This window comes from Coffea arabica, chromosome 11c, assembly GCF_036785885.1.
Source record: "Coffea arabica cultivar ET-39 chromosome 11c, Coffea Arabica ET-39 HiFi, whole genome shotgun sequence".
Taxonomy (NCBI): Eukaryota; Viridiplantae; Streptophyta; class Magnoliopsida; order Gentianales; family Rubiaceae; genus Coffea; species Coffea arabica.
In genome coordinates, this window is record NC_092330.1 from 24,033,651 (window position 1) to 24,047,401 (window position 13,751).

Sequence of the window (13,751 nt, forward strand, 5' to 3'; positions counted from 1 at the left end):
CGAGACAAGTCAGGAACGGTACGGCTGGATCGAAGCCCGGATCGTCGGTCAAAGTTGTCGGCGCAAATGTATAAGCGCAAGCGTGAAGGATCAATTTCAGGATAATTGAGAGTTGCGCGACGAGGGAAAAAAAATGGTGCAAATCAACAAGAAAAAAATGTAAAAGTAAATAAATAAAAGGATGAGAGGAAATTCATGAATTGACGCTTAGAATGAATTCGGGTCCAGAAAAGCCAAACTGCTTCACAGGTCGTGGCAGTTTAAAAGAATAAAGCGAAAGGAACATGGCGGGTGCGATCATACCAGCACTAATGCACCGGATCCCATCAGAACTCCGAAGTTAAGCGTGCTTGGGCGAGAGTAGTACTAGGATGGGTGACCCCCTGGGAAGTCCTCGTGTTGCACCCCTCCCTTTTTTGTTTCGAAATCCAAATTTCCCCTTCGTTCTTTATGCTGTTGTAATTTAGCTCCGTCGGAACGATTGCTTTATATTTTGCTTCTCATCGACGCATGAAGGCGGATCTGAAGGCGCGAGACAAGTCAGGAACGGTACGGCTGGATCGAAGCCCGGATCGTCGGTCAAAGTTGTCGGCGCAAATGTATAAGCGCAAGCGTGAAGGATCAATTTCAGGATAATTGAGAGTTGTGCGACGAGGGAAAAAAAAGGTGCAAAGCAACAAGAAAAAAATATAAAAGTAAATAAATAAAAGGATGTGAGGAAATTCATGAATTGACGCTTAGAATGAATTCGGGTCCAGAAAAGCCAAACTGCTTCACAGGACGTGGCAGTTTAAAAGAATAAAGCGAAAGGAACATGGCGGGTGCGATCATACCAGCACTAATGCACCGGATCCCATCAGAACTTCGAAGTTAAGCGTGCTTGGGCGACAGTAGTACTAGGATGGGTGACCCTAGGCCGGTCAACGGGTCGGGTCTACACCCGGATTCGGATCGGATCCCTGGAATTTTTGCGGGTATGGGTAGGGATTTAATTCCGTTATCCGGATCCGGATCCGTTTTTTCAAACAAAAAAACGGGTCGGATACGGAATATAGTATTCCGACCCGTATTAGACCCGGATCCGGATATAAATGATTTAATAATTTATAAAAAATATATATTATCAATATAATTTGATTAGGATGATGTATTTGAGTAAAATCAATTTGATTTATTTTCTTATTTGGTTTTTTCTTTGCATTAGCTAGAAATTTGTTTACAAATATATCTTTTTCTCTTTTTTGTTAGAAATTGTAAATTTTGGGAAATTTGTTCGGGTAGACCCGACCCGGATCCGAGACTCGCCGGGTCCGGATCCGGAACACCGAATAAAAGACCCGTCGGGTAAACGGGTCGGATCCGGGTCCGGGTCCGGAATAATGAATTCCGGCCCGGACCCGGCCCGTTGACACCCCTAGGTGACCCCCTGGGAAATCCTCGTGTTGCACCCCTCCCTTTTTTGTTTCGAAATCCAAATTTCCCCTTCGTTCTTTATGCTGTAGTAATTTAGCTCCGTCGGAACGATTGCTTTATATTTTGCTTCTCATCGAAGCATGAAGGCGGATCTGAAGGCGCGAGACAAGTCAGGAACGGTACGGCTGGATCGAAGCCCGGATCGTCGGTCAAAGTTGTCGGCGCAAATGTATAAGCGCAAGCGTGAAGGATCAATTTCAGGATAATTGAGAGTTGCGCGACGAGGGAAAAAAAATGGTGCAAATCAACAAGAAAAAAATGTAAAAGTAAATAAATAAAAGGATGAGAGGAAATTCATGAATTGACGCTTAGAATGAATTCGGGTCCAGAAAAGCCAAACTGCTTCACAGGACGTGGCAGTTTAAAAGAATAAAGCGAAAGGAACATGGCGGGTGCGATCATACCAGCACTAATGCACCGGATCCCATCAGAACTCCGAAGTTAAGCGTGCTTGGGCGAGAGTAGTACTAGGATGGGTGACCCCCTGGGAAGTCCTCGTGTTGCACCCCTTCCTTTTTTGTTTCGAAATCCAAATTTCCCCTTCGTTCTTTATGCTGTAGTAATTTAGCTCCGTCGGAACGATTGCTTTATATTTTGCTTCTCATCGAAGCATGAAGGCGGATCTGAAGGCGCGAGACAAGTCAGGAACGGTACGGCTGGATCGAAGCCCGGATCGTCGGTCAAAGTTGTCGGCGCAAATGTATAAGCGCAAGCGTGAAGGATCAATTTCAGGATAATTGAGAGTTGCGCGACGAGGGAAAAAAAAATGGTGCAAATCAACAAGAAAAAAATGTAAAAGTAAATAAAGAAGAGGATGAGAGGAAATTCATGAATTGACGCTTAGAATGAATTCGGGTCCAGAAAAGCCAAACTGCTTCACAGGACGTGACAGTTTAAAAGAATAAAGCGAAAGGAACATGGCGGGTGCGATCATACCAGCACTAATGCACCGGATCCCATCAGAACTTCGAAGTTAAGCGTGCTTGGGCGACAGCAGTACTAGGATGGGTGACCCTAGGCCGGTCAACGGGTCGGGTCTACACCCGGATCCGGATCGGATCCCTGAAATTTTTGCGGGTATGTGTAGGGATTTAATTCCGTTATCCGGATCCGGATCCGTTTTTTCAAACAAAAAAACGGGTCGGATACGGAATATAGTATTCCGACCCGTATTAGACCAGGATCCGGATATAAATGATTTAATAATTTATAAAAAATATATATTATCAATATAATTTGATTAGGATGATGTATTTGAGTAAAATCAATTTGATTTATTTTCTTATTTGGTTTTTTCTTTGCATTAGCTAGAAATTTGATTACAAATATATCTTTTTCTCTTTTTTGTTAGAAATTGTAAATTTTGGGAAATTTGTTCGGGTAGACCCGACCCGGATCCGAGACTCGCCGGGTCCGGATCCGAAACACCGAATAAAAGACCCGTCGGGTAAACGGGTCGGATCCGGGTCCGGGTCCGGAATAATGAATTCCGGCCCGGACCCGGCCCGTTGACACCCCTAGGTGACCCCCTGGGAAATCCTCGTGTTGCACCCCTCCCTTTTTTGTTTCGAAATCCAAATTTTCCCTTCGTTCTTTATGCTGTAGTAATTTAGCTCCGTCGGAACGATTGCTTTATATTTTGCTTCTCATCGAAGCATGAAGGCGGATCTGAAGGCGCGAGACAAGTCAGGAACGGTACGGCTGGATCGAAGCCCGGATCGTCGGTCAAAGTTGTCGGCGCAAATGTATAAGCGCAAGCGTGAAGGATCAATTTCAGGATAATTGAGAGTTGTGCGACGAGGGAAAAAAAAGGTGCAAAGCAACAAGAAAAAAATATAAAAGTAAATAAATAAAAGGATGTGAGGAAATTCATGAATTGACGCTTAGAATGAATTCGGGTCCAGAAAAGCCAAACTGCTTCACAGGACGTGGCAGTTTAAAAGAATAAAGCGAAAGGAACATGGCGGGTGCGATCATACCAGCACTAATGCACCGGATCCCATCAGAACTTCGAAGTTAAGCGTGCTTGGGCGACAGTAGTACTAGGATGGGTGACCCTAGGCCGGTCAACGGGTCGGGTCTACACCCGGATTCGGATCGGATCCCTGGAATTTTTGCGGGTATGGGTAGGGATTTAATTCCGTTATCCGGATCCGGATCCGTTTTTTCAAACAAAAAAACGGGTCGGATACGGAATATAGTATTCCGACCCGTATTAGACCCGGATCCGGATATAAATGATTTAATAATTTATAAAAAATATATATTATCAATATAATTTGATTAGGATGATGTATTTGAGTAAAATCAATTTGATTTATTTTCTTATTTGGTTTTTTCTTTGCATTAGCTAGAAATTTGTTTACAAATATATCTTTTTCTCTTTTTTGTTAGAAATTGTAAATTTTGGGAAATTTGTTCGGGTAGACCCGACCCGGATCCGAGACTCGCCGGGTCCGGATCCGGAACACCGAATAAAAGACCCGTCGGGTAAACGGGTCGGATCCGGGTCCGGGTCCGGAATAATGAATTCCGGCCCGGACCCGGCCCGTTGACACCCCTAGGTGACCCCCTGGGAAATCCTCGTGTTGCACCCCTCCCTTTTTTGTTTCGAAATCCAAATTTCCCCTTCGTTCTTTATGCTGTAGTAATTTAGCTCCGTCGGAACGATTGCTTTATATTTTGCTTCTCATCGAAGCATGAAGGCGGTTCTGAAGGCGCGAGACAAGTCAGGAACGGTACGGCTGGATCGAAGCCCGGATCGTCGGTCAAAGTTGTCGGCGCAAATGTATAAGCGCAAGCGTGAAGGATCAATTTCAGGATAATTGAGAGTTGCGCGACGAGGGAAAAAAAAATGGTGCAAATCAACAAGAAAAAAATGTAAAAGTAAATAAATAAAAGGATGAGGGGAAATTCTTGAATTGACGCTTAAAATGAATTCGGGTCCAGAAAAGCCACACTGCTTCACAGGACGGGGCAGTTTAAAAGAATAAAGCGAAAGAAACATGTCGGGTGCGATCATACCAGCACTAATGCACCGGATCCCATCAGAACTCCGAAGTTAAGCGTGCTTGGGCGAGAGTAGTACTAGGATGGGTGACCCCCTGGGAAGTCCTCTTGTTGCACCCCTCCCTTTTTTGTTTCGAAATCCAAATTTCCCCTTCGTTCTTTATGCTGTAGTAATTTAGCTCCGTCGGAACGATTGCTTTATATTTTGCTTCTCATCGACGCATGAAGGCGGATCTGAAGGCGCGAGACAAGTCAGGAACGGTACGGCTGGATCGAAGCCCGGATCGTCGGTCAAAGTTGTCGGCGCAAATGTATAAGCGCAAGCGTGAAGGATCAATTTCAGGATAATTGAGAGTTGCGCGACGAGGGAAAAAAAAATGGTGCAAATCAACAAGAAAAAAATGTAAAAGTAAATAAAGAAGAGGATGAGAGGAAATTCATGAATTGACGCTTAGAATGAATTCGGGTCCAGAAAAGCCAAACTGCTTCACAGGACGTGGCAGTTTAAAAGAATAAAGCGAAAGGAACATGGCGGGTGCGATCATACCAGCACTAATGCACCGGATCCCATCAGAACTCCGAAGTTAAGCGTGCTTGGGCGAGAGTAGTACTAGGATGGGTGACCCCCTGGGAAGTCCTCGTGTTGCACCCCTCCCTTTTTTGTTTCGAAATCCAAATTTCCCCTTCGTTCTTTATGCTGTTGTAATTTAGCTCCGTCGGAACGATTGCTTTATATTTTGCTTCTCATCGACGCATGAAGGCGGATCTGAAGGCGCGAGACAAGTCAGGAACGGTACGGCTGGATCGAAGCCCGGATCGTCGGTCAAAGTTGTCGGCGCAAATTTATAAGCGCAAGCGTGAAGGATCAATTTCAGGATAATTGAGAGTTGTGCGACGAGGGAAAAAAAAGGTACAAAGCAACAAGAAAAAAATATAAAAGTAAATAAATAAAAGGATGAGAGGAAATTCATGAATTGACGCTTAGAATGAATTCGGGTCCAGAAAAGCCAAACTGCTTCACAGGACGTGGCAGTTTAAAAGAATAAAGCGAAAGGAACGTGGCGGGTGCGATCATACCAGCACTAATGCACCGGATCCCATCAGAACTTCGAAGTTAAGCGTGCTTGGGCGACAGTAGTACTAGGATGGGTGACCCTAGGCCGGTCAACGGGTCGGGTCTACACCCGGATCCGGATCGGATCCCTGAAATTTTTACGGGTATGGGTAGGGATTTAATTCCGTTATCCGGATCCGGATCCGTTTTTTCAAACAAAAAAACGGGTCGGATACGGAATATAGTATTCCGACCCGTATTAGACCCGGATCCGGATATAAATGATTTAATAATTTATAAAAAATATATATTATCAATATAATTTGATTAGGATGATGTATTTGAGTAAAATCAAATTGATTTATTTTCTTATTTGGTTTTTTCTTTGCATTAGCTAGAAATTTGTTTACAAATATATCTTTTTCTCTTTTTTGTTAGAAATTATAAATTTTGGCAAATTTGTTCAGGTAGACCCGACCCGGATCCGAGACTCGCCGGGTCCGGATCCGGAACACCGAATAAAAGACCCGTCGGGTAAACGGGTCGGATCCGGGTCCGGGTCCGGAATAATTAATTCCGGCCCGGACCCGGCCCGTTGACACCCCTAGGTGACCCCCTGGGAAATCCTCGTGTTGCACCCCTCCCTTTTTTGTTTCGAAATCCAAATTTCCCCTTCGTTCTTTATGCTGTAGTAATTTAGCTCCGTCGGAACGATTGCTTTATATTTTGCTTCTCATCGAAGCATGAAGGCGGATCTGAAGGCGCGAGACAAGTCAGGAACGGTACGGCTGGATCGAAGCCCGGATCGTCGGTCAAAGTTGTCGGCGCAAATGTATAAGCGCAAGCGTGAAGGATCAATTTCAGGATAATTGAGAGTTGCGCGACGAGGGAAAAAAAATGGTGCAAATCAACAAGAAAAAAATGTAAAAGTAAATAAATAAAAGGATGAGAGGAAATTCATGAATTGACGCTTAGAATGAATTCGGGTCCAGAAAAGCCAAACTGCTTCACAGGTCGTGGCAGTTTAAAAGAATAAAGCGAAAGGAACATGGCGGGTGCGATCATACCAGCACTAATGCACCGGATCCCATCAGAACTCCGAAGTTAAGCGTGCTTGGGCGAGAGTAGTACTAGGATGGGTGACCCCCTGGGAAGTCCTCGTGTTGCACCCCTCCCTTTTTTGTTTCGAAATCCAAATTTCCCCTTCGTTCTTTATGCTGTTGTAATTTAGCTCCGTCGGAACGATTGCTTTATATTTTGCTTCTCATCGACGCATGAAGGCGGATCTGAAGGCGCGAGACAAGTCAGGAACGGTACGGCTGGATCGAAGCCCGGATCGTCGGTCAAAGTTGTCGGCGCAAATGTATAAGCGCAAGCGTGAAGGATCAATTTCAGGATAATTGAGAGTTGTGCGACGAGGGAAAAAAAAGGTGCAAAGCAACAAGAAAAAAATATAAAAGTAAATAAATAAAAGGATGTGAGGAAATTCATGAATTGACGCTTAGAATGAATTCGGGTCCAGAAAAGCCAAACTGCTTCACAGGACGTGGCAGTTTAAAAGAATAAAGCGAAAGGAACATGGCGGGTGCGATCATACCAGCACTAATGCACCGGATCCCATCAGAACTTCGAAGTTAAGCGTGCTTGGGCGACAGTAGTACTAGGATGGGTGACCCTAGGCCGGTCAACGGGTCGGGTCTACACCCGGATTCGGATCGGATCCCTGGAATTTTTGCGGGTATGGGTAGGGATTTAATTCCGTTATCCGGATCCGGATCCGTTTTTTCAAACAAAAAAACGGGTCGGATACGGAATATAGTATTCCGACCCGTATTAGACCCGGATCCGGATATAAATGATTTAATAATTTATAAAAAATATATATTATCAATATAATTTGATTAGGATGATGTATTTGAGTAAAATCAATTTGATTTATTTTCTTATTTGGTTTTTTCTTTGCATTAGCTAGAAATTTGTTTACAAATATATCTTTTTCTCTTTTTTGTTAGAAATTGTAAATTTTGGGAAATTTGTTCGGGTAGACCCGACCCGGATCCGAGACTCGCCGGGTCCGGATCCGGAACACCGAATAAAAGACCCGTCGGGTAAACGGGTCGGATCCGGGTCCGGGTCCGGAATAATGAATTCCGGCCCGGACCCGGCCCGTTGACACCCCTAGGTGACCCCCTGGGAAATCCTCGTGTTGCACCCCTCCCTTTTTTGTTTCGAAATCCAAATTTCCCCTTCGTTCTTTATGCTGTAGTAATTTAGCTCCGTCGGAACGATTGCTTTATATTTTGCTTCTCATCGAAGCATGAAGGCGGATCTGAAGGCGCGAGACAAGTCAGGAACGGTACGGCTGGATCGAAGCCCGGATCGTCGGTCAAAGTTGTCGGCGCAAATGTATAAGCGCAAGCGTGAAGGATCAATTTCAGGATAATTGAGAGTTGCGCGACGAGGGAAAAAAAATGGTGCAAATCAACAAGAAAAAAATGTAAAAGTAAATAAATAAAAGGATGAGGGGAAATTCTTGAATTGACGCTTAAAATGAATTCGGGTCCAGAAAAGCCACACTGCTTCACAGGACGGGGCAGTTTAAAAGAATAAAGCGAAAGAAACATGTCGGGTGCGATCATACCAGCACTAATGCACCGGATCCCATCAGAACTCCGAAGTTAAGCGTGCTTGGGCGAGAGTAGTACTAGGATGGGTGACCCCCTGGGAAGTCCTCTTGTTGCACCCCTCCCTTTTTTGTTTCGAAATCCAAATTTCCCCTTCGTTCTTTATGCTGTAGTAATTTAGCTCCGTCGGAACGATTGCTTTATATTTTGCTTCTCATCGACGCATGAAGGCGGATCTGAAGGCGCGAGACAAGTCAGGAACGGTACGGCTGGATCGAAGCCCGGATCGTCGGTCAAAGTTGTCGGCGCAAATGTATAAGCGCAAGCGTGAAGGATCAATTTCAGGATAATTGAGAGTTGCGCGACGAGGGAAAAAAAAATGGTGCAAATCAACAAGAAAAAAATGTAAAAGTAAATAAAGAAGAGGATGAGAGGAAATTCATGAATTGACGCTTAGAATGAATTCGGGTCCAGAAAAGCCAAACTGCTTCACAGGACGTGGCAGTTTAAAAGAATAAAGCGAAAGGAACATGGCGGGTGCGATCATACCAGCACTAATGCACCGGATCCCATCAGAACTCCGAAGTTAAGCGTGCTTGGGCGAGAGTAGTACTAGGATGGGTGACCCCCTGGGAAGTCCTCGTGTTGCACCCCTCCCTTTTTTGTTTCGAAATCCAAATTTCCCCTTCGTTCTTTATGCTGTTGTAATTTAGCTCCGTCGGAACGATTGCTTTATATTTTGCTTCTCATCGACGCATGAAGGCGGATCTGAAGGCGCGAGACAAGTCAGGAACGGTACGGCTGGATCGAAGCCCGGATCGTCGGTCAAAGTTGTCGGCGCAAATTTATAAGCGCAAGCGTGAAGGATCAATTTCAGGATAATTGAGAGTTGTGCGACGAGGGAAAAAAAAGGTGCAAAGCAACAAGAAAAAAATATAAAAGTAAATAAATAAAAGGATGAGAGGAAATTCATGAATTGACGCTTAGAATGAATTCGGGTCCAGAAAAGCCAAACGGCTTCACAGGACGTGGCAGTTTAAAAGAATAAAGCGAAAGGAACGTGGCGGGTGCGATCATACCAGCACTAATGCACCGGATCCCATCAGAACTTCGAAGTTAAGCGTGCTTGGGCGACAGTAGTGCTAGGATGGGTGACCCTAGGCCGGTCAACGGGTCGGGTCTACACCCGGATCCGGATCGGATCCCTGAAATTTTTACGGGTATGGGTAGGGATTTAATTCCGTTATCCGGATCCGGATCCGTTTTTTCAAACAAAAAAACGGGTCGGATACGGAATATAGTATTCCGACCCGTATTAGACCCGGATCCGGATATAAATGATTTAATAATTTATAAAAAATATATATTATCAATATAATTTGATTAGGATGATGTATTTGAGTAAAATCAATTTGATTTATTTTCTTATTTGGTTTTTTCTTTGCATTAGCTAGAAATTTGTTTACAAATATATCTTTTTCTCTTTTTTGTTAGAAATTATAAATTTTGGCAAATTTGTTCAGGTAGACCCGACCCGGATCCGAGACTCGCCGGGTCCGGATCCGGAACAACGAATAAAAGACCCGTCGGGTAAACGGGTCGGATCCGGGTCCGGAATAATGAATTCCGGCCCGGACCCGGCCCGTTGACACCCCTAGGTGACCCCCTGGGAAATCCTCGTGTTGCACCCCTCCCTTTTTTGTTTCGAAATCCAAATTTCCCCTTCGTTCTTTATGCTGTAGTAATTTAGCTCCGTCGGAACGATTGCTTTATATTTTGCTTCTCATCGAAGCATGAAGGCGGATCTGAAGGCGCGAGACAAGTCAGGAACGGTACGGCTGGATCGAAGCCCGGATCGTCGGTCAAAGTTGTCGGCGCAAATGTATAAGCGCAAGCGTGAAGGATCAATTTCAGGATAATTGAGAGTTGCGCGACGAGGGAAAAAAAATGGTGCAAATCAACAAGAAAAAAATGTAAAAGTAAATAAATAAAAGGATGAGAGGAAATTCATGAATTGACGCTTAGAATGAATTCGGGTCCAGAAAAGCCAAACTGCTTCACAGGACGTGGCAGTTTAAAAGAATAAAGCGAAAGGAACATGGCGGGTGCGATCATACCAGCACTAATGCACCGGATCCCATCAGAACTCCGAAGTTAAGCGTGCTTGGGCGAGAGTAGTACTAGGATGGGTGACCCCCTGGGAAGTCCTCGTGTTGCACCCCTCCCTTTTTTGTTTCGAAATCCAAATTTCCCCTTCGTTCTTTATGCTGTAGTAATTTAGCTCCGTCGGAACGATTGCTTTATATTTTGCTTCTCATCGAAGCATGAAGGCGGATCTGAAGGCGCGAGACAAGTCAGGAACGGTACGGCTGGATCGAAGCCCGGATCGTCGGTCAAAGTTGTCGGCGCAAATGTATAAGCGCAAGCGTGAAGGATCAATTTCAGGATAATTGAGAGTTGTTCGACGAGGGAACAAAAAGGTGCAAAGCAACAAGAAAAAAATATAGAAGTAAATAAATAAAAGGATGAGAGGAAATTCATGAATTGACGCTTAGAATGAATTCGGGTCCAGAAAAGCCAAACTGCTTCACAGGACGTGACAGTTTAAAAGAATAGAGCGAAAGGAACATGGCGGGTGCGATCATACCAGCACTAATGCACCGGATCCCATCAGAACTTCGAAGTTAAGCGTGCTTGGGCGACAGTAGTACTAGGATGGGTGATCCTAGGCCGGTCAACGGGTGGGGTCTGAATCCGGATCGGATCCCTGAAATTTTTGCGGGTATGGGTAGGGATTTAATTCCGTTATCCGGATCCGGATCCGTTTTTTCAAACAAAAAAACGGGTCGGATACGGAATATAGTATTCCGACCCGTATTAGACCCGGATCCGGATATAAATGATTTAATAATTTATAAAAAATATATATTATCAATATAATTTGATTAGGATGATGTATTTGAGTAAAATCAATTTGATTTATTTTCTTATTTGGTTTTTTCTTTGCATTAGCTAGAAATTTGTTTACAAATATATCTTTTTCTCTTTTTTGTTAGAAATTATAAATTTTGGCAAATTTGTTCGGGTAGACCCGACCCGGATCCGAGACTCGCCGGGTCCGGATCCGGAACACCGAATAAAAGACCCGTCGGGTAAACGGGTCGGATCCGGGTCCGGGTCCGGAATAATGAATTCCGGCCCGGACCCGGCCCGTTGACACCCCTAGGTGACCCCCTGGGAAATCCTTGTGTTGCACCCCTCCCTTTTTTGTTTCGAAATCCAAATTTCCCCTTCGTTCTTTATGCTGTAGTAATTTAGCTCCGTCGGAACGATTGCTTTATATTTTGCTTCTCATCGAAGCATGAAGGCGGATCTGAAGGCGCGAGACAAGTCAGGAACGGTACGGCTGGATCGAAGCCCGGATCGTCGGTCAAAGTTGTCGGCGCAAATGTATAAGCGCAAGCGTGAAGGATCAATTTCAGGATAATTGAGAGTTGTGCGACGAGGGAAAAAAAAGGTGCAAAGCAACAAGAAAAAAATATAAAAGTAAATAAATAAAAGGATGTGAGGAAATTCATGAATTGACGCTTAGAATGAATTCGGGTCCAGAAAAGCCAAACTGCTTCACAGGACGTGGCAGTTTAAAAGAATAAAGCGAAAGGAACATGGCGGGTGCGATCATACCAGCACTAATGCACCGGATCCCATCAGAACTTCGAAGTTAAGCGTGCTTGGGCGACAGTAGTACTAGGATGGGTGACCCTAGGCCGGTCAACGGGTCGGGTCTACACCCGGATTCGGATCGGATCCCTGGAATTTTTGCGGGTATGGGTAGGGATTTAATTCCGTTATCCGGATCCGGATCCGTTTTTTCAAACAAAAAAACGGGTCGGATACGGAATATAGTATTCCGACCCGTATTAGACCCGGATCCGGATATAAATGATTTAATAATTTATAAAAAATATATATTATCAATATAATTTGATTAGGATGATGTATTTGAGTAAAATCAATTTGATTTATTTTCTTATTTGGTTTTTTCTTTGCATTAGCTAGAAATTTGTTTACAAATATATCTTTTTCTCTTTTTTGTTAGAAATTGTAAATTTTGGGAAATTTGTTCGGGTAGACCCGACCCGGATCCGAGACTCGCCGGGTCCGGATCCGGAACACCGAATAAAAGACCCGTCGGGTAAACGGGTCGGATCCGGATCCGGGTCCGGAATAATGAATTCCGGCCCGGACCCGGCCCGTTGACACCCCTAGGTGACCCCCTGGGAAATCCTCGTGTTGCACCCCTCCCTTTTTTGTTTCGAAATCCAAATTTCCCCTTCGTTCTTTATGCTGTAGTAATTTAGCTCCGTCGGAACGATTGCTTTATATTTTGCTTCTCATCGAAGCATGAAGGCGGATCTGAAGGCGCGAGACAAGTCAGGAACGGTACGGCTGGATCGAAGCCCGGATCGTCGGTCAAAGTTGTCGGCGCAAATGTATAAGCGCAAGCGTGAAGGATCAATTTCAGGATAATTGAGAGTTGCGCGACGAGGGAAAAAAAAATGGTGCAAATCAACAAGAAAAAAATGTAAAAGTAAATAAATAAAAGGATGAGGGGAAATTCTTGAATTGACGCTTAAAATGAATTCGGGTCCAGAAAAGCCACACTGCTTCACAGGACGGGGCAGTTTAAAAGAATAAAGCGAAAGAAACATGTCGGGTGCGATCATACCAGCACTAATGCACCGGATCCCATCAGAACTCCGAAGTTAAGCGTGCTTGGGCGAGAGTAGTACTAGGATGGGTGACCCCCTGGGAAGTCCTCTTGTTGCACCCCTCCCTTTTTTGTTTCGAAATCCAAATTTCCCCTTCGTTCTTTATGCTGTAGTAATTTAGCTCCGTCGGAACGATTGCTTTATATTTTGCTTCTCATCGACGCATGAAGGCGGATCTGAAGGCGCGAGACAAGTCAGGAACGGTACGGCTGGATCGAAGCCCGGATCGTCGGTCAAAGTTGTCGGCGCAAATGTATAAGCGCAAGCGTGAAGGATCAATTTCAGGATAATTGAGAGTTGCGCGACGAGGGAAAAAAAAATGGTGCAAATCAACAAGAAAAAAATGTAAAAGTAAATAAAGAAGAGGATGAGAGGAAATTCATGAATTGACGCTTAGAATGAATTCGGGTCCAGAAAAGCCAAACTGCTTCACAGGACGTGGCAGTTTAAAAGAATAAAGCGAAAGGAACATGGCGGGTGCGATCATACCAGCACTAATGCACCGGATCCCATCAGAACTCCGAAGTTAAGCGTGCTTGGGCGAGAGTAGTACTAGGATGGGTGACCCCCTGGGAAGTCCTCGTGTTGCACCCCTCCCTTTTTTGTTTCGAAATCCAAATTTCCCCTTCGTTCTTTATGCTGTTGTAATTTAGCTCCGTCGGAACGATTGCTTTATATTTTGCTTCTCATCGACGCATGAAGGCGGATCTGAAGGCGCGAGACAAGTCAGGAACGGTACGGCTGGATCGAAGCCCGGATCGTCGGTCAAAGTTGTCGGCGCAAATTTATAAGCGCAAGCGTGAAGGATCAATTTCAGGA

The 13,751-nt window shown here is 44.5% G+C and overlaps 10 non-coding genes and 7 pseudogenes across 10 annotated transcripts; all 17 read left to right on the forward strand.

Moving 5' to 3' along the window:
- Positions 1-289: 289 nt before the first annotated feature.
- On the forward strand, positions 290-408 carry LOC140017464 (5S ribosomal RNA). Its single transcript, XR_011823773.1, has one exon. It is a non-coding gene; the product is annotated as a 5S ribosomal RNA (ribosomal RNA).
- A 411-nt stretch (positions 409-819) lies between these two features.
- On the forward strand, positions 820-937 carry LOC140019901 (5S ribosomal RNA; annotated as a pseudogene).
- A 926-nt stretch (positions 938-1,863) lies between these two features.
- On the forward strand, positions 1,864-1,982 carry LOC140017465 (5S ribosomal RNA). The gene has a single exon (XR_011823774.1). It is a non-coding gene; the product is annotated as a 5S ribosomal RNA (ribosomal RNA).
- Positions 1,983-2,395: 413 nt separating this feature from the next.
- LOC140020459 (5S ribosomal RNA) lies at positions 2,396-2,513 on the forward strand (annotated as a pseudogene).
- Positions 2,514-3,438: 925 nt separating this feature from the next.
- On the forward strand, positions 3,439-3,556 carry LOC140019902 (5S ribosomal RNA; annotated as a pseudogene).
- Positions 3,557-4,483: 927 nt separating this feature from the next.
- LOC140017956 (5S ribosomal RNA) lies at positions 4,484-4,602 on the forward strand. Its single transcript, XR_011824261.1, has one exon. It is a non-coding gene; the product is annotated as a 5S ribosomal RNA (ribosomal RNA).
- A 413-nt stretch (positions 4,603-5,015) lies between these two features.
- Positions 5,016-5,134, forward strand: LOC140017466 (5S ribosomal RNA). The gene has a single exon (XR_011823775.1). It is a non-coding gene; the product is annotated as a 5S ribosomal RNA (ribosomal RNA).
- Positions 5,135-5,545: 411 nt separating this feature from the next.
- Positions 5,546-5,663, forward strand: LOC140019903 (5S ribosomal RNA; annotated as a pseudogene).
- Positions 5,664-6,589: 926 nt separating this feature from the next.
- LOC140017467 (5S ribosomal RNA) lies at positions 6,590-6,708 on the forward strand. The gene has a single exon (XR_011823776.1). It is a non-coding gene; the product is annotated as a 5S ribosomal RNA (ribosomal RNA).
- Positions 6,709-7,119: 411 nt separating this feature from the next.
- On the forward strand, positions 7,120-7,237 carry LOC140019904 (5S ribosomal RNA; annotated as a pseudogene).
- A 926-nt stretch (positions 7,238-8,163) lies between these two features.
- Positions 8,164-8,282, forward strand: LOC140017957 (5S ribosomal RNA). Its single transcript, XR_011824262.1, has one exon. It is a non-coding gene; the product is annotated as a 5S ribosomal RNA (ribosomal RNA).
- Positions 8,283-8,695: 413 nt separating this feature from the next.
- Positions 8,696-8,814, forward strand: LOC140017468 (5S ribosomal RNA). Its single transcript, XR_011823777.1, has one exon. It is a non-coding gene; the product is annotated as a 5S ribosomal RNA (ribosomal RNA).
- Positions 8,815-9,225: 411 nt separating this feature from the next.
- Positions 9,226-9,343, forward strand: LOC140020690 (5S ribosomal RNA; annotated as a pseudogene).
- Positions 9,344-10,263: 920 nt separating this feature from the next.
- On the forward strand, positions 10,264-10,382 carry LOC140017469 (5S ribosomal RNA). The gene has a single exon (XR_011823778.1). It is a non-coding gene; the product is annotated as a 5S ribosomal RNA (ribosomal RNA).
- A 1,448-nt stretch (positions 10,383-11,830) lies between these two features.
- Positions 11,831-11,948, forward strand: LOC140019905 (5S ribosomal RNA; annotated as a pseudogene).
- Positions 11,949-12,875: 927 nt separating this feature from the next.
- On the forward strand, positions 12,876-12,994 carry LOC140017958 (5S ribosomal RNA). The gene has a single exon (XR_011824263.1). It is a non-coding gene; the product is annotated as a 5S ribosomal RNA (ribosomal RNA).
- A 413-nt stretch (positions 12,995-13,407) lies between these two features.
- On the forward strand, positions 13,408-13,526 carry LOC140017470 (5S ribosomal RNA). The gene has a single exon (XR_011823779.1). It is a non-coding gene; the product is annotated as a 5S ribosomal RNA (ribosomal RNA).
- Positions 13,527-13,751: the final 225 nt, after the last annotated feature.